The sequence below is a fragment of the Pteropus medius genome, unplaced genomic scaffold (assembly GCF_902729225.1).
Source record: "Pteropus medius unplaced genomic scaffold, Ma_sr-lr_union100, whole genome shotgun sequence".
Taxonomy (NCBI): Eukaryota; Metazoa; Chordata; class Mammalia; order Chiroptera; family Pteropodidae; genus Pteropus; species Pteropus medius.
Genome location: NW_024349801.1, coordinates 16957194 through 16977524, shown reverse-complemented (window position 1 = coordinate 16977524; position 20331 = coordinate 16957194). Strand labels below are relative to the sequence as shown.

The window sequence follows — 20331 nt, the reverse complement described above, 5'->3', positions numbered from 1 at the left end:
TCGGCATTTCTGCTGCGTGACATGGGACAGACGCTATTGTTTGTCATAGTCAGAATCTCTCACCTTCTCAAGGAAACATCGAGGTAAACATTATGAGCCCATTTCAGAAACTGGGACATTGAGGATTTGAGAGGTCACGTGATTTGAACAAGGTCATCAGTAAGTGGTAGAACCATGATTCAGACGTACAGCCTTCCTGACCTAAAACCCCAAATACTGTCTAAGTCTATAGCCAAACCACAGACTGGCTTCGGTAACCTCCCATATTTGAAAGGAGTTCCTTGGACAAACCTGAAAGCTAAGAAAATTCCTGTCTAATTTCTGGGTTGTGGCCACCATGAAGGGCTGGGGACCTATGGGCAGGAGTTTGCTTTTCTTCCTTGCTGACATCTTTGCATTTTGGAAGCTCCCAAACCTCGGCACTGTGCTGCATCAGTGCACAGCTGTGGGATGTCTTCCAGGGATGTTTATTTTCACTGACCCTTCCTCTCCCACGCTTTGGTTTTATTATTATTATTTTTTTATGGGCTTGAGTGTGAACAATCACCATCCACATGAAATCTTCCAGCTGCTTCTGGAGTTCTTTGGAGACTAAGGTCTGAAAGCCAAAAATCTATCTTGTCCTCCTGGTGGGGCTCTCTGAGGGAAAACTCTGGGGACAGGGGAAAGGCTGAGAGAGTAGAGGTCAGGGAAAATCCAAGCAAAAGATGCCTCTGGACCCTCGGTGGCTGAGGGGGGGCTGGCTGCTGGGATGATCAGCAGACAGGGAGAGTCCTCCCAGCTCTAGTCCTGTGTACGTCCCTACTGGTCCTCTTTGTAAATTTTAGGACTTGCTTTCAAGTGATTTTCATGAAGCAAAGGCCCCAAGCTTTCTGTCAGGAGCTGCAACTTTTCACCTGGTGAGAAAGGGATGAAATCTTCTGGACACGTTCCAAGTGTGCAGTGTTGCATTATACACTTTCTTAAAACTTCTCTTTTAATTGAGATAAATGACATAATATGAAATTCGCCATGTGGACCGCTGTAAAGCATGTAACGCAGTGGTCGTACTCGAAATGTTGTTCAACCATCGCCACTATCTAATTTCTGAATATTCCCATCACATCATCTCATTGAATCCATCAACAATACACTTGACAGAGGGGGAAATGAAGACTCAGAGACCTGAAGTGACAGAGGTACACAGGTCTGGAGAGGTGGAACTGGGATTTACCTACCGTGGCGCCTGCGCGAAAACTCAGCTGAGCCTGTTCACGGGGGACTATTTGCAGTAAGCTTCACTGACACATGGAGACACTTAAGTGCCACTAAAAGCTGTGATTTACTTCCTGTAAGAAACCTAGAAAATCAGATGGAGAAGGAACAGTGGTGGCATCAAGCTTAAAACCTTAACAGGGAAAAATTAGAGAAGTACCAGGCGATTGCAATCTGTAACTCTGGATGGGGCCTGGGGTTGTAACTTTGATGTAAATGGAGCAGAGCATATAAATGAAACACATGCACACACACAAAAACAAAACAACGCAATGAAAGTATGAGTTCCTACTAGAAAGTCTACACAAATGCTGGATTGGTATCTCACTATCTCTATTTCAGCCATGTCTCTGCAGAATTCTTCGGTATATTACTCCAGTGGATTAGTCTATTCTACACTCTTATCCAGGTATCAGCAGCTTAGCCAACAAACTAAGCAGCTTGTGTGGGACAAGGCCAGGTTAGTATAAATGGGAACCATTAGTTAGGAAGAATAGATACAAGAGTGAGGAGAAGTCACGCCAGACACCTGCTCACTCAGCATTGGGGGAGATGAAATCAGGCAAAAAAGACAGGCAGTAGATGAGACTCAAAGATGGAGGCTTCTTATCTTGAATCGGAGAGGGCTTCAGGCAGAATCCTAGAAGAGAAGGAACACTGAGTAGCCCTTGAGGCTACATCCAAAGCATTAATACCTCAAGCAGCAGGCTTGCCCTCTCTTCCTAATGTTCTGTCTCTTAGAGATACTTCCCCTTTATTCCAGAGTCTGGAACTCGTGGATCCCCAGAGTAATGCTCATGTCCTCTTCTCACTCAACTGGAGGTGAGAACTGGATGTGGTTTTCCAGACAAAGTTATATCTCCCTTTGGATCTAGAGGACTAGCTTCAAGTTCGGAGATACGGCTTCTTCTTTCTCGATGTTGGCCAATTAATTCTCTGGGGTTCTCCCTCTCCCAGTTTATGTTGGTTCTGAGGTCTGAGGTTTGCAGTTAAGCCTTTCCATCTGAGCCCTTATCAACTCTGTGTCCTCGATGATTCTGCTTCAATTATGTATATTCTCTTTCAATCCCTTATTCTAAAAACTGCTGAAATTTCCCCACTCAAAATAAAATATTCCCTTTATGAATCAACATAGTAAAGATGTCAATCCTCTCCAAATTGATCTATAGATTTAAAGCAATTCCTATTAAAATCCCAGCAAGATTTCTTTGTAGGCATAGACAAACTTATTATAAAATTTATGTGGAAAGGCAAAGGACTTAGAACAGGCAAAAACAATTTTGAAAAAGAAGAATAAAGGCATCACTCTATTTGATGTTAAGGGTTATTACACAGCCATAGTAACTGAGACAGTGTGCAGCCGTAATTGGCAGAGGGGAAGAAACAGGGCAATGGACAGAATAGAGAACCCAGATATAGACCCAGATAAATGTACCCAGATAATTTTTTAGAAAAGCACAAAAGAACAGCCTTTTCAAAAAATGGTACTGGAACAAGTAACCTTTGACCTAAAACTCATAACTTGTACAAAATTAATTCAAAATAGATCACAAACTTAAATGAAAAAAATGTAAAACTATACAACTTTAAAAAAAACACAATAAAATCATCAGGATCTGGGGCTAGACAAAAAAAGTAAATTAGACTTAACAATAAAAACATAAACAATAAAAGGAACATATAATAAATTGGACCTCATCAAGATTTTTAAAGTTTGCTCATAACAAACCTCGATGAGAGGATGAAAAACAATCTGCAGACGGGGAGAAAATATTTGCAAACCACATATCTAGCAAAGGATTAATTTCTAGAATATAAAGAACTCTTGAAACTCAAGAGAAAAAAAATAACAAAAATGATTCAATTAGAAAATGCACAAAAATGATGAAGAGCTATTTCACCAAAGAAAGTATATTGATGCCTAATAAGTACATGAAAAGATGCTCAACATCATTAGCTATTAGGGAAATAAATATTAAAACCATAATGAGATATCAGTCACACCTATTAAAATGATTAAATAAAAACCAGAAAATACCAAATTCTCGTAACAATAAAGAGCAACTGAATCACTGATGTATTGCTGGTGAGAATGCAAAACGGTATGACCACTTTGGAAAATAGTTTGAGGGTTTCCTATAAAACTAAATATGCAACTATTATATAAGTCAGCAATCATAGTCTGGCATTTATCCTAGAGAAATGAAGAGGTATATTCACACACAAACCTGTACATGAATATTCATAGCAGCTTTATTCACAAAAGGCAAAGTCTATAAGTAACCTGTGTTCCTTAACAGATGAGTGGTTAATCAAACTATGGTACATCTATACCATTAAATACTATGCAGCAGTAAAAAACAGAGGAACTACTGATACACATAAAAACTCGGGATGGATTGGATCTCAAGGAAATTATATTGAGTGAAAAAAGCCAATATCAAAACATTAAATACTATACAATTTCATTTATATGTCATTCTTGGAATAACAAAATTATAGAAATGGAGAACAGATTAGAGTTCCCAGGCCTTAGCTTTGGTGTGAGGAGACTGGTACTACAAAGAGATAATGCAAAGAAGCCTTATGATGATGGAAAAATTCTGTACCTTAATTATGGTGGTGGTTACACACACTACACATATGACAAAATTGTATATGATTACATACATACACGAATGAATGCGTATATAACTGGTGAAACCTGAATATGCCCTGACAATTGTCCCAATTGACAATTTCCTGATATTGCTATTTTACATAGTTACATGAGATGTATGAGACCTTCCCATATATTATTTTATAACTTCCTGTGAGTACATAATTATTTCAAACTAAAAATTAAAAGTAAAATTTTTCTTGAGCTTAGTATCCCTACAAATGATCCTCATTATTTTCCTCCCATGAAAAAGAGCCTACATTTGCCTCCCGTTCTTCTGTCTCTCAGTAATTCTATGATTTCCAATCTACTTTCCACCAAGCAATCCATTCTCATTATTTATCCTGAGGTCTCTGGCAATGCTTTGGTCTCACCTCAGTCTTCCAGAGGGATTTGATCATGTGGTGGATATCCACCAAACTCTGTTCTGAAGAAGACTAATTAAAAATATTTGAGTAGGGAAATAGGTAGCTGAGTCTGTTATTCAAATATATTTCTAAAATGTGGAGTGAAACAACTTGCCTTACTGCTAAATTTCTGAGAGCTCTATCAGATGATTTACTCTAAGAACCTGTCAGAACTTGAAGAAATCCCCGAAGTATCTTTCCACATATGCTTTCTTTCAGGGAGCTAATTCATGAAACTGGTGTTTCACATGAGACAACTTTTGGAAACTTTGCTATGCATTATATAGCCACCATACCCCTGTACACCCACACACATTTATACATCATTCTTTTTATGCATTCTTTCTCTAACCTCCGTGTTTCTTCATGATTCATGTTATTTGTTTTATTTATGTCTCCCTAAAGGCTCATTATGTTCCTTCCTTGCAACTTCCCATCCTGCTTCCCAAACTATAATCCTATTGTTTCATGAGATTCAGTATTCAGGATGCACATCTTTTTATTCTGCCTTCTCCCTCTTGAAGTCACTTTTCATGGTTTCATTTATCTCTATGGGGCATCTTCTAAATTTGTCTCATTAGTCAGATGTTGCCTCTCGAATTGGCATGTATCCAATCAAGCATGTCCACTGGGTGTTGTGAAAGCAACTCCACACCAACTTATCCAAAAATAAATTGAAACTTCCAAATCCTACCTGTTATTGACTAAATGTTTGTTTTCCCCCTAAATTCATATATTAAAGCCCTAACCTTCAATGTGATGGTATTTGGAGATGAGGCCTTTGGGATATAATCGAGTTTAGATGAGGTCATGAGGGTGAGGACCCTCATGATGGGATCAGTGTCCTTTTAAGAAGAAAAAGAGGGACCAGAGCTGTCACTCTCTCTGCCATGTGAGGACAAAGCAAGAAAGCAGTCATCTTCAAGCAGGCAGAGGAAACTGAGCAAGAAATGAATCCGTTGGCACCTTGTTCTTAGACTTCCCAGCCTCCAGAACTGTGAGTAATACGTCTGCTGTTTAAGACTGGTGTGGTATTTTGTTCCAGCAGCCTGAGCTGACTAAGACACTGGTCTTCTTCTCAATTTTCTCATTTCAGAGAAAGCTACCACCATCAACCCATCCATCTACGTGAGGTTCCTAGAGGTGGTTCTAGACTCCTACAATCCCCCTTTCCCAACCATAGTATTAGAATTTGTATTTACAGAATACCAGTACCTTCCGTATAAACAGGTCATATATACCCGTTTCCTTAAGGAAAATATGATTTCGATGTTACGTTCACAAAAGTAATGGACCTATGTCATACATAAATCCATCTCCCAGACATCAAAATCCACTGTCTTTTCACTTAACCATTCTACCTGCTTTAAATTCAATCTGTCGACAATCCCTAATATTCCTTCTCCCTTTTCCATTTTCTCTGCATCCCATAAATATTCTGAAACACCTGCAACAGTCTCCCTAGTTGACTTTCACCTCCAATCTTTCCCTTCTCGATTTAATATTTCACACCGCTACCAGATTTTCATGATCTGCAGAAACAGTGGCTCCCATTGGATACTGAATTAAGTTTACAATTTTTAAACTATGTTGTACACCTGAAACTAATATGTCACATCAAAAGTAATAGAAAAAAGTAAGTTTACAATTTTTAACTTGGAATTAAAAACGATTTACTGTCTGTCCCACACTCTATCTCCAATTGTATATGGAAAGTTGCACTTAACAACAAAAAAAATCAAACCCTCCCCTTTATAAGTAACTATACATATCTATGCCTTTGGCTTATACTTTTATTTACTGGTATCGGAGCCTCTGGATTGGAAGCCCTGGATCTTGGTCCTAGATCAGTCGATACTTACTTAATGTCTTTTAACAAATTGTATAAAATAACCTAAGAATTGTTCATAACACATGTGGGACAGGGGGACAAATGGGAAAGAGTGTGACAGCAAAAAGATTGATGTGAATTCAAGTCATTGCCCACATTCATAACATGTATCCAAGCATACATGGATGAATAGGTAGCAGATCACAGAGTGTATTAAAGAATAATCTTTAAATATGTGGAAAAAATTAGCCATGTTGCTACATCACCTAGCCCGAGATACCAAACAGGGAGAATTGCCTTTGCCAATCTTCTACTGATGAAGGTATGGAGACCCTAGTGCTATTCAAGCTCTAATTCTAGGAGTAGCTACTGCCTACTTACTCCATATAAAACAACAACAAAAAATTACGTGGAAAAAAACGTAAAACCAATGGCAGTATATACTGTCCTGCCTCATCAGTGGATTTCCTATGGACTTTAGTTTTCTCATTGATAAACTGAGGACACTGGATAAAGTAATGTGGTAGGATCGCCCTCGCCTTAATGTGCTGATTCTCTAGGTTTCCTGCTTGTCGATCAGCTGAAGCTTTTTGCTAGGGTGGCTTCTACTAGCTTGTCCTCAGAGAAACACAAGTCACTTCTGGCACTGGCAGAACATAACTATAGGGTCCCAGCAGATCACCTGCATCTGTCTGAGCTTCTATTGGATAACTCACCTATCTGTCTTTATTTTTATTGCAGGTTTAGTTCCCTAAGATGGAGATTAATGTTGTGGGAGCTTTATTGAGGAGTACTCTTGGGATCAAAACCTGTGGGAAGATAGGGAAGGAAGCAGAAGTGGATAGATGGAGAAGTCAGGTGCAGTGTAGTCTCAACAAAGGATTCAAATGACTTCATGAGGTGCTCTGAAACTTGGATGGCCTTTTAGAGTTATCCCCAGTTGGAGTGGAGAGAGAGGCCTTTTAACCATGTGTCAACCAGACATTGGATAAAGGCTGCCCCAGTTGAGCAAGCAGTTCTTTTCAGCCAAAGCACTTGTCCCAAAGAGGACTGACTGCTGAGGGCTAACTGGCAGTGGCACTTCCAGTGGCTGGATAATAAATTCTTTATTCCTAAAAGAAGGTCTGGGTGGCTCATCTTAATGATGAATTCTGTTCTCAGGTAAAGCATGGAGTCTGGAAATAAATAATGCTTGTCAAAGAAGTAGGAAGGCTTTGTGCTGGCAGAGATGTCTTAGAGAGTGGTTGGTATTCTTAGGTCTTTCTTACTGTGTGGAGGATAATCTGGCACTAGTTACAGCTATTTACACATTCCTCAATGTGCTAATTGTCGTTGACATCCGTAGAGTCATTTACTGGCTGGCCTGTAACCTCTTTCTCTCAATCTTCTTTTGCCTGACTAATTTTATTCTTTAATTATCAATTCACCTTCTGGCCAGAACACATCATTTTCACTCCCATTGTTCTTTTGGATAGGATGCTTAGAATAGGTTGAATCATATATGGTTGACTTGATGGGTAAACAATTTAATGGGATAAATAGGGGAAATGAATGAATTTATGGATGAGTGGATGGGTGTATTTGATGGAAAAACAGTAATTTCTGGCCACTTGATTTCCTCCCTCTATTCCTTCTGTTACAATATCAAGGAGAAATAACAATGTCAAAACTGGAAATTTGGTTGGAAAGAAGAGAAAAATAGAAAATAAAGTCCACAGATACCAAAGCAGATCGTTCTAGCTGATCTCAAACGCACCATGCTCAGGTCCATCTCTGTTTCTTTGTGTATGTAGTTCTTGCCATTTGCGATTTCTTAGCCTCCAGCCTGGTTTCACCCAAATCCCAACCACCCTTCCTATTTCAGAAATCTTCCTCTAGACTACTCTGTCTTCAACAATCTACATGGTTCTCTTAACCAATTTAATACTCGCTGCCTGAATAGCAGAACTCAAGGTAAGAAAAATTCACTGATCACATATTCTGTGTGGGGAGTGTGATATGACTTCAAGATTAAAGAAAAAGTGGCCAAATCTCAGTTCTCTCGAGAAGTTTTTCTTTTTTTTTAGATATTTCATAACAGTATGATATGGTAGTCCTTACCATAGAAAACATAAGATAGATTGAGAACAGAAAGTATAGAGTAAATGCTATTTAAAATATATATATATATATGAATGAATGATAAACATCTTTGCATTTCAGCAAACCATTCAAGATGAATGCACAGAGTTGTGATGCAGGAAGACCAGGTAGGGGGTGTTGCCTGAAATGAGATCCTAAACTAGGATAGTGTCAGAGAAGTCAGAGTTACCTGGATAGTCAAGAAAACAGTGCCCTAGTTAGGGGCACACACGCACAGCCCCTCTCAAGGTTCTGTCATCACAGCATGTTGGATCAATGAATGAATGATAACAGGTCTGCCCGCTATCACGTCCACGATAACAAATCCACAAATTTAAAGATAGGTTATTTTCTTTTTCTTACTATTTTGTCTTCCTCTTGATTCTTCACATTTCTCCTTCTCCCCCAATTCGTAGCAAATGCATTAATAGTTCTATTTAATGAAGCATTTTACATAGTGATCTTTTCATATTTAAAATAATCACTCAGTTGTTTTCCCCCGAACATTTATATTAAGACATTTTGGGAGCAAATGTGTAGTCTGCCAGAGATCAACATATATTAAAACTGAATTTCAGCAGTTTACCAACGAAATAAAAGAGACTGAGATCTGGGTTGTCCACTTACCATTTTGGGTTCAGGAATGACCAACTGAGGAAGCACAGGCTTTCTGCTAAGTTCGGTGCCATAGCAATAAGCATCTCACTTATTGCCAATTTGTCTAATACATATAGTTTTGAACTTTGGGTTTAGAAAAATTATGTCTCTTAGCCATCCCTGTCTCACTAGGCTCAAGCTATAAAAGACAACTTCATTTTGCCCCCAAAACACTTTTTTTTTTTCCATTCTTTGTGATTTTGTTCACGGGTTTCTTCAGTGATAAATGTTTTCTGCTGTACTTCTCTCTGTTATTTAACTCCCAGATCTCCACTGTGAGAATTAGCCACTGTCTTCTCTGTTTAGCATGTGTCATATTAATGTGTCACGCTTAACATTTGGCGCAAGGATGGATTTGATAAATACCTAGTAAGTAAATGCGGAGGCCAGAAGAGAAAATAAAAGACCAGGAAAGAAGGGCATATGTAAAATCTCGATAAATGCGCACTTCAGATTTTTGCATTTCACTGTATGTCAATTTTTGAAAGAAAGAAAAATATTAGAAATAAATACTAAACTCTAGTTAGCAGTGAGCATACTGAAGTAGTTAATGGAAAGTATACAGGTGTCTACCATTTATTTGGAAATGTGTAAAAAATAGGAGTGTTGATGACAGACAGAGCGACAGAGAGATGGAAAGATGTGTGATGCGAAAATCAAGTGAAATGCTCACGGGACAAACTAGGTGGTAAGAACGTGGATGTTAACGGTAAAAGTCTTTCAACTGTGCTACATGTTTGAAAATTTTTATAATAAAATGTTGGAGAGGAAAAAACAAGGTGAAAAGGAAAGATTAACCAAAGAATGTATAAATGCAAACAGAGTAATCAGTATAATTCCTCCTGACTCTGATAATCGTCATTAACTCAATTTTTTTCATTAACTTAATTTTTAAGCATCCTCTATATATGGGTATAATAATGTTTGACATATAGAGATAGAAAAGAACCCCTGGAAAATATTTCCATGGGAGAAAGAAACCAGTAAAGGTCACCTAGGTGGTCTCTCCATGTATCTTTACCCAAATATTTATGCACCAATCCGAGAAGATACAACAACTCATAAATTGAGAGATTAATGATAGTTTATGTGTGTTTTGAGCTATAGGCAGGGACGTTTTATGGAAACAACCAACTCAAGATTTGTAACAGGATCACAGGGAGCTCTGGCCTGAAGCCATTACATCACTCGAATACTTTATTTATTTGGATTTCAAGGAAATAAATTAAGGACACATTTGAGGGGTGAGAATGAAGCTCTGGAAGTCACATATATCCTTCTTTAGACTTTAGAGTTTAAAGCAGACTAATAAATAAAGGGCTGGGTTGGTTAGATCTAAGGGAGGTAGAGAAAATACTACAGTAATGAGGACCCAGGTTTAAGGCCAGAGTCAGCTAGACCATGAGGAAGAGCACCTAATTCACAAGCTAATTCACTTACCTCATGACCTGAGCATACTACAAAGTCTCCATGCCTTACTGCCTTGTCTGTAAGATGGAGCAATAGGCTATGCCTGAAACTGTTGTTAGGGACTTCCTGCTGAACATAAACACGGTAGGTCGGTAGATCGAACACATTGGTTTGTGTCTGGTCTCTCCTAATAGTTCATTAAAATGACAGGAAAAGACTAACAGGGGCACACGCCTAAAAGGACAAGGAGAACGAAGGAGGAAATCAAAGTAGGAAAAGAAAGAGAAACAAAGGTTTAGAAGATAGAAAGTAGACAGAAGAGTAGAAACTGACTTAGCAAAATGGAGATAGGTGGGAACCAACACAAGCCACTTTGTGTCTGAGAATTTGAGAAAGGCTCTGAAACTGGACACTAGTTGTCTCAGAAAATAGAATGAGTTGCAAGAATGAACTCAGGAGTGTTTCTTATTTGTCTTTATAAGGTTGCTCGGGTCCTCTGGTCACCTCTTCCACTCTGTGGGACCAGGGAACCACCATTTCCCAGCTTCAATAGAAGACTGAATTTACAGATGACGATTTTAATGAGACAACATATTTGAGACAACATATTAGAAAGAAAGAGATTAAGTGGATGTCTACAGATGGAAAGGTGAGACTCCATCTCCAATCCCCTTTCCTTGTTTGACTCTTATAATTCTGGTGAGCAGTCTTAGAATTGTAGGAAATGTGAGGGTTCTTTACGGAAGAAACTGACCAGCTCAAGAGAAAGGGAAAAATAGATTATGAGTGGACAGGTGGGGTGGCGGGGAGGGAGAAAGAGAGGAAGAGAGGGAGGGAGGCAGGAAGGGAGGGAGATTATATGAAGCTCTTAGGAATGTAGAAAGAGGAAGAGGAAGGTGGAATGAATGTCTGAGGAGGAAAAGTGGTTATAGAAGAACTGAATCTCTCCTTCATGCTAGGGGGTCAATAGATGATACCTAAAAATGAAAAAAAGATACCATGTATGGATGAACACATTATTTAGAAATAAGAAGGTAAACACTTGGTGAAAACAGCCACAGGATTTGAGAGCAGCTGTTAGAACTAAGAGGTTGGAAGGGTTTGAGCTTGGAATTGCTGATTTTGTTACACATGTTACAGAATTATGCGACTTTTAAAAAACTATGCATGTATTTTACTCTTACATAAGCATGAGAGCTTATCAATAACATAGTCTGTTGCACATGGGAGGCAGTGGATCCTAGTGGTTAAGATGTAAACTCTGAGCCAAGCTGTCTGGATTCTTAGTCTGGCTCCACCTCTTACAAGTTGTGTGGCCTTAGGCAACTTACTTATGCTCATCACTTCAATGCTTCCATTTGTAAAATAAAGACAATTTCATAACAAAATGAAGGATCTATTTCACTATTTTGTTGTGGGAATTAAAGAATTAGTAAATTTCAGTGGTCTAGGGTTATTTCCAGCAAGTAGTAAGTGCTCAATAAGTATGGTGTCAGTTATAGGGCCATTTAAGAATGATGTTTATATGTAAAAAGCACATAGTAAATAATAAAAGGATACTGAGGTCAATATTGAGAAGTCTGTTATATATATATATATTTTTTAAACAGTAAAATCCAGAAAATACAGCAACATAAAAAGAGTGATTTCCTCTTAGTCGTGAAGTTTTCTGTACTTTAAATTTTTCTATAGTGAACATATCTCACTTTTAAAATCAGAAATAAAACCTTGATTTTAAAAATGCAAATGAGCTTTCGAAGATAAATCTGGCTGTCACAGGGAGAAATTATATGAAGATTAAATGAGAAATGGTAACATCTGGCATATCCAGACAAAATATTGGTTTTGTCTGAAAGCAAGGTGACTTGACTAGTTTTCTCCGATCTGGGCTCTAGTTGTGACCTGAGGTCCTGGCAATACACACACCCATCTCCACCAGTATCAGAAGACGTTCTGTTATTCATATGTATGTGCAACAGTGATAAAGTGTTTAGACAAAAATAGTTTAAACCACTAGTCATAAGCACTACAATCTACAAGTATTTGATAGGTAGTAAACACTTGAAAATATTTATATATTAAAGAGATAAAAAATTGGGATAAGAACTACATATAATTTACTATATTGTTATCTCAAGTGTAATTTCTGTAAGACAACCCATATGAGTTGCTGACTATATTCCTGCTATAAACTCTCAATTCTCTATTCATTAGGGAAGCATTCAATCTCATCCCAAACCACTGTCACAGGGCAATTGTAAATGTTTTGAGGTTTCTTCTGGACTTCTGTGCTGACCAAATTCTGCTGATTTACTTCTATTTATTCCTCTCCGTTCCTTTTGACATGGATCTGCATTTTTCGCATTTCCCACTGATCACTCTCTTTTATTGGAGTCCTTGGTACGCTATTCGTAAAGTCCTTGGCTTTTGCTGATGTTCTCATTAATGTTCACTTAATGTACCTTGTAATCTGCTTTGTTTAATGTTTTAACACCGTTTTTCACATGTAGATGTTCCATAAATATCAGTTGAACAAACAAACAAATAAATGGGCTGCAGAAGACAGCCAATGTTCACTCAACTTTCAAATGAAAGGGCTGGATGAGATGGTCACCAAGCCCTGCTTCAACTCAGAAATGCTTTAGTTATATGTTGAATGGATCTTTTCATAAGAATGTTGGCTTCTCTGGGCTTTCCTTCAACTTTCCTTCAACTGCTTCAAAGAAAAGGTGCCTCGGAATCAAATATTTATGGACCAAAAGAGTGACAGAATGGACATAGGTCCTGGAGTCCGACAGACCCGGGTTCTGATTCTGGTGTTGCCAGTTACTAACTGTAAAGCACAGGGTAGTTCGGACCCATCCTCTGGGCCTCAGCTTTAACCATCTCCAAAAGACAAACAGCAATGTGCACGTGACATATAGAAGGCACTTAGTATGTTTTGTTGAGTGAAGGAACTCAGCAGAGAACTAAATGAAATTATTTATCTATATTGCCTGACATAAATGCTCAAGTGTTTACTTCCTCCTTTCATGCATGTTACAATCAAATACAAATAAACAGAATGATGGCCAGAAGGATTCCTCTGAATGAAAAAAAGTAAGTGTTATGTCAAATTTTTATAGAAATAAAACTATGCAACTTTTCTATTTTCCCATAGAATTTAAATAGAAAAGAACAAGTGAAATGAGACAAGCAATTTATTAATCCATTTCACAATGGGCCTATATTACATTATCTTTAAGGTCCTTTAACAAACAAAAATTAATTTCTAGACTCACAAGTAGTTGGCACATTGACAGACTCCTTAATTACAGGGTCTTTGGTTTAGAAAATAATGATTGATTATTTTAGACTATATTTCACTTAGTTATGGATGAGACCCTGAATATTTGCACCGAGAAATTATTTCAAAGTTATTATGATTAATAAGTGTTATAGACAGGATGTCTGAGTTACTGCAAAATCTGAGACAATGAAAATAATTTTCAAGAGTATCTGAAAGGGTTGTTCTGAGACAGATGACAGTAAATTAGGAAAATAAATTGTGCTTCTGCTTATTTATTCCACAAATATTTATTTGATGCTTTTTAAATACTAACCCCTATGTTGGACATTAAGGATATAAAGTTAGACGAGACATGAGTCCTGACCCCAAGAAAATCACTGTATAATGGAGGAAACCAAATCTTACACAAATAAATGCAATGTGGTGATAGAGGCACCAAGATAAAGTTCAGAGAGGGGTCTCACACGTGCAATTTTTTCCTGATGAGCTAAACAAACAAACATCACCTCACAGATGGGATGACATGAGCTACAGTTAGAAAGATAAGCGGGGGCTCTCCGGGTGGGCAGGGAAGACGTCTCCAAGACAGCGTGAGTGAAGGCGGCAGCACGCTTGGAGGCTTCTTCCAGGGGCTTGGTTGTGGTGTGGAAGGTAGTAATGGGTGAACAGCAAGGATGAAGCTAGGGAAGTAAACTGTCCACCAGAGGTCTGTAAACGCAGGGAAAGTAATCACAGTCACACTTTAAAGGGACCATTCATTTTAGTGTCAACATGGAGGCCTGAATGGCTCCATGACACTCTTTGAGAAACTACTTGGATAAAGGAGGGGAGGTCAATGCTGGGGTCCAAAATGGCAGTGGGATGCAGTAAAGGTAAGGTGACCCACGGGTTTCTGATTAAGGGTACTGCATGTGTGGTATGGAGTGAGGTCATTCATGGAGTTCTGGAACTCAGAAGAAGAAATAAGTTCGATGGCCCGGACAGATTTAAGAAGCAAACAAACATACAAATCATAGATATCTAAACTAATAAACTTTTGCTCATTAGGGATATAGTCTTAATTAGATGTGATAAATTATTTGACAGAGATAAGTCTTGGTTTTCAAAGCAGGGATCCAGACTCTTTCAACCCTCTTGCTTTATGCTTTAGCCTTGCCAAGGGAGGATAAGAGGAAGTCGGTTTATGGTAATTTTTCTGGTGGTTGTTCATCTTAAGTTGTAAAAAGGGAGTCTCCTACTTGATTTACAAGTAAAGATATCAGGATAAGATGTGGCCAGAGGTAAGAATATAGAAATTCATGACTTCTCTTAAGCTGGGTTCCAAGTTCATGTTTGTGTGTTTAATTATATAGGAAAAAAATTCAGGAGAGTGAAACCTAACTTCAGAGTGACCTGATGTGACTGTCTGCTTCCCATGGGTAATCCTTGATATGTGGTTCTGATTGTATTTTGTCTGTCCCTTTTTTGTTCTATCTGCACTAAATCCCTTGGCAGGAGAGTTCAAGGAATTAGCAGTGATAACCAAGCTGTCACTGGCTGGCCACCTAAGGGTGTACCAGGACAAACAAACTGAAAACAAGTTTAACTTCTACATGTATAGATAGTGTGAGACGGGATTGTTCCAGGAATTATGAAAAAGGAAATCTTAAGAGAAGGGGATATAATGCTCTGGACAGGCAGAAATCTTTTACTTCCAATTTTTTTGGCACATCTCTTACACCAAACCTCCAGAGAGGGAGGACTTTGTACCAGGATCCCCAGCTCCCCAAATGGGTTGGAACTCTGCCTCAGCCACTTGTTACATATATGACCTGGGGCAAACTGTGCAATCTCTCTGATGCGTATTCCCTTATATGTTTGTTCATCCATGGAGGCAGGGCAACACAATCGTCCTGCATTCTGCGGTGATTAAATCAGAGTCACATTTTGCAGGTAAGGAAACTAAGGTGCAAAGAGAGGTTAAAGAGGGTACATATTGGAGCCTAGATGTGATCCCAAGTTTCCTCACGATGACAAGTATTTTTTATAGGAGACAGTAAAGGAGGACGTTATTCTGCATCAAAGGGGAATGGGACTATCAACTTGATTTGGGTTCTCTGGAATCATATCAGCATTTTCCCTTTGTCCTCAGATCTATTTAGGGTTGTGGGGCTTCAAGGGTAAGTTGGGCAAAAATATTTGAGTAATTTATCAACCTTCCACTTTGCTTAGGCTGTTCAGCTCTGGCCTAAGGGAGTCCAACCAGAAGCCCTGCTCACCAATGAAGCCCATCAATCATTCAATCCATCCTCGTCCCCAAACCACAGAGAAGAGCTAGGGTAGCTAAAGGGAAGTTTGCTATTATTTAGGAAACAGTCAGCACATAAATATGGTCATTTAAGATGTATGTCTTTGAAAAAAGAAACTGTTTTGCAATAAACAGAAGTAATGATTATCAGGGCAAGAACCATAAAGTAGCAGATTGAAAATAAAATACGCTTTTATTAAGTCTCCATTTCTATGTAACAGAAAAGGAAATAAATAACAGAATGCAGCAAAGCTAGGGGCTGAGAAGATATGGCTAAGGGTGAAGTCTAATGACCTGACTTTGAAACAAAGACCCAGCTTTGGAGAGAGTTAAATACATTGTTGAAATTAGAACAAATTTTCAAGTTCTCCACTGACCTTACATGCAATGCTTCTCTATTTACTGAATTTTAAGTACAAGATAGACCTTTTTTTTCCTTTGCCTTATCTCTCTTGATTTCATTTTAAGTACTTAGCCATTGTTAGGCTCAAATAAATCCTTTGATTCATTAGGATTCATTGAGATTTTATAATATGGTGTTTAAAATAATACCATAATTAACATTCTTTATATTCTGTGTTTTTATTCTCTGGTAATCTCTCTTTTGTCTTGCCTCCCTGTGCTGCCTTGAAGCTACCATAGTCAAACTCATATATATATGTGTGTGTGTATATATTACATATATATGTATATTATATATATAATTTTGCTGATAGGTTATCTAGGCTAGATTCTGACTGCTTTTATTTTGCAATGTCATATTCATATTGAAGTTTTTAGTAAACTGTGCTTTGTGCTAAGAGAAAAGTAGAAACATTAATTTTTTTCCTCTCCTATCTTTAAAAAAAAACTCATTTTTAGCATCTTGATTTAAATTCATAAATCCAGCTTTAAGGTTTTATTAAGTTTCAGGTAACAGTAAATTAAAATCTCATTTGCAGATGCTTCGTTAATTTCATTTGTTACCAATAAATGCATCTACATTTCCTGATACATTTGAATGTGTCCTATAAATATATATTAATAATGAATTTCCATCGAGAAATATAACACATTGTTGTATAAGGCATATTATAATGACAAGTATTTTTAAAGTATGTGTTTAATACATAATTCAAATTATCAAAATGTGGGAGTATAAATCACAGCAGCGTTTAGAAATGAACTTTTTAAATTTGTATATGTAAATTTCTAGCAAAAATCTTTCTACTTTTCTTGTGAATGTGTGGGTCTGAATAATTACTTGATAGGCATCCACACATATTAATGGTTTCTAAGCATGTCACAATTAATCTGTCCTCCTCAGTGTAATATAAAGGTATTTTTTTACTTTAAATTAACTGCTATAGTGCCACAGCTTGTGTTTACCTGATGGAATATCCTAACTCTATATCTGGGTTTCCTCTTGGTTCAATGAGCAGTTCAAATACTTGATAGGTTGGGTCACTATTTTTGCTTTTGTGTGATTTAGACTGAGAGCTAAAGAATTTGGAATTTAGACCAAAGAATAAAAGAACTAGGAACATCCACGCTGTCGTCTCTCCCCGGATGCTGCAGCGTCAAACGTCTACCCTGAAGGTGTCAAAAAGAAGGATAATCGGCAGAGAACAGGGCTGGCATCAGCTCTAGTAGATGATATTAAATTGGTCTAGTCACAGCAGAATAAATGTGGACCTATGAGTAAGAGCGACTGGACCAACTTTAGAAGGAGTGTCTGACCAACCCAATGTGTCCTGACATGAAAGAGACAGGCTTAGAGGTAACTAGTTTCCTGCTACTTTAAGTATTCATGCAAAGACAGGAAAACCACTTGATGGAGAAGGCAGTTTCCCCAAGATGTCCATGAAAGGGCCTTTCAATTCAGCCATTTTATGATTCTCTACCTAGGCCAAAGGCTTCTGAGAGAGAATAATAACTCTTATGGATTCTTAAATCAGCAGGTCGGATGTGTTTTGTGGCCTAGGTTGGTTTAATTCTCTGTGAAATTAACTTAGCATCTGCTATCTCAAGATTTTAGAATCTTGAAGTGGAGGGTGCTTCTAGACATTTTGTGGCAAAGAGATGTGCAGTTAAAAAAATGGGTGTTAAAAGACAGAGTAAAAATTATTTAATTAAAGTTACACAGTAAATTAAGTTAGGCCGTGTGATGGGTGGACTTGTGTCCCCAGAAATTCAGAGGTTCAAGTCCTAACCCTTAGTACCTCAGAATATGAATTTATTTGGAAATAGAGTCCTTGTAGATATTGTGTGATTAAGGCGATGTCAACAGGGGAAGTATTTAAAATCCAATATGATTGATGTGCTTATTAAAAAAAAGGGGGGGTGTGAAATTTTGGACACAGAGATAGAGATGTACACAGGAGGAATTCCATGTGATGACTGGAAGTATGCTGCCACACCCCAAGGAACTATCAGAAACCAGGAGAAAGTCCTTGAGCAGGTCCCTCCCTAGAACCTTCAGAGGGAGCATGGTCTTGCTAACACCTTGATTACAGACCTAGTGGTCAGACCTCTCTTTTAGAATCTGTCTAATTTACAGCCACGCCTGAAGACTGATCAAAGAAGGTCAGACTTCCTTTATATCTAAAGTGATATCATTTAAAAATATTTGGACATCTTTTGAAAGCAATATTGTACATTAAAACTTCCAAAGATACAAAGGATGAAGCAAATCTTTATTTATTTTCTTGCAGCTCGTTGCAGATATTGACAGGCTAGGGGAATAATGGATTTTCCTATGTAGAATAATCTCTGATCTGTGAAATAAGTAAACACAGTGGCATCTGATACCTGGATCCAACTGGACATTTGTTTCTTTGAGTTTTGTTTGATTTGCAAAAATAACTTTGACACTTTCATATCTAATCTCTTCCTATTATTAATTCTAGAAAGTAGGCAAAGAGTCTAGTACTTCTACTTTAGATTTTTGTCTATGGCCATGCCACCCTGAACAAGCCCAATCCTGTCTGATCTCGGAAGCTAAGCAGGGTCGGGCCTGGTTAGTACTTGGATGGGAGACCACCTAGGAAAACCAGGTGCTGTAGGCAAAAAAAAATAAAAAATAAGAGGTCGTAAGCTGACAAGTTCCTTGCAATCTGTGAGGTCAACCAAGGGTTGACTTGCCTAAAAAAATGAAAAAAAAAAATTAAAGTAAATAAAAATAAAAAATGGCCTCATTTTTAAGATTTTAAGATTAAGTGGACTACTTAAGATCACAAAGAAAATTAATGACAGAGTAGGGAGTAGTATATTTGTATTTGGTGCCAAATGATTTCGTCTAGTAGGTGTCTGCATGTGTTTTCATTCGCTCCTGTGATACTTCTCATGTTTCCTTTGACACGGGACTCTTCAGTAGCTACTGTGTCTGCCTTGGCAAGGGTTAAATATTTTGGCTTCATTGTATTCTGGTTTGGATGTGTGACTTGGATGGTGAATGAAATGTGAGTGGAAATGACATGTCCATATTTATGTTTAGGTCATCGTGTGGTCTCAACATCTATGATCCCACTGGCATAAGACTGACAATCTTCCCAACAGAAAATTCTCTCTCGGCTTGAGTTCTGACATAAAAGTGGCCTGATGCAGGCCACATCCAGCTCATCACGGTTATGCAATGTGGATGAGAATAACCCTTGGTTGTCAACTACTGAGATGTGAGGGCACTTCCTTCCTTTATCTTCTCTATCCTGCTTCTGGAAGGAAGAAGAGGTTTTATTGTTTCTCAAAAATTAATATAGTAAAAAAATATCAAATGTATTATGCAGATTTTTAATTTACGATGTTATATTAATGTCTATTAATACAGATAGATTAAATACCTGTGTGTGACACCTATGTGTAAAAAGACCCAAAACTTATTGAATATATACAATTTTTTTGACGCTTTATACTTCATTTCCTTTCTCACATCAATTCTGAGATGTGGAGTGGTGGATTATAGAAATGTTGACAAATTCTTCCCCTTTCTGTGCCATGCCTGTGTGATATAACACTGCAGGTCCTCCACATAATGGAAAAGAAATGTTTATAAAAACATATTTCCTTCTTTTTAACATGAATATTAAATCTCAAAGAAAGAAAGAAGCTTATTTAATATTTTTTATTTAAAGTTTGTGAGAGAGGCAGTACTAGAACTCGGTACTCTCTATATCAGTGTTAGCATAATTTACTATCTCAGAAGAAAGAATTTTCTAGAAAAGTGTTAGGTTTGTGTTATTTCCTCGCATCTGTAACAGCATCTGGAGTTTCTCTGGGTCTAGAATGAATTGCTTCCACTTTGCACAAAGATTTCACAAAAATTTAATTTTGAGCCAGTGGTATCATCAGGGCTTAAATTACAGACCTATTTTATGATATGCAGACAAGAAAGGGCCCAGCATCTTAAAAGCAAATGTTGAGTATAAAAGTTTGGGACAG

General features: G+C 37.8%; 1 long non-coding RNA gene and 1 pseudogene across 1 annotated transcript in view; one reads left to right on the top strand and one right to left on the bottom strand.

The window, feature by feature from the left end:
* LOC120623017 (uncharacterized) overlaps positions 1-20331 on the bottom strand; it is a 56062-nt gene that overhangs the window by 11707 nt on the left and 24024 nt on the right. The gene's annotated exons all lie outside the window — the stretch shown is intronic.
* On the top strand, positions 18844-18962 carry LOC120581110 (uncharacterized; annotated as a pseudogene).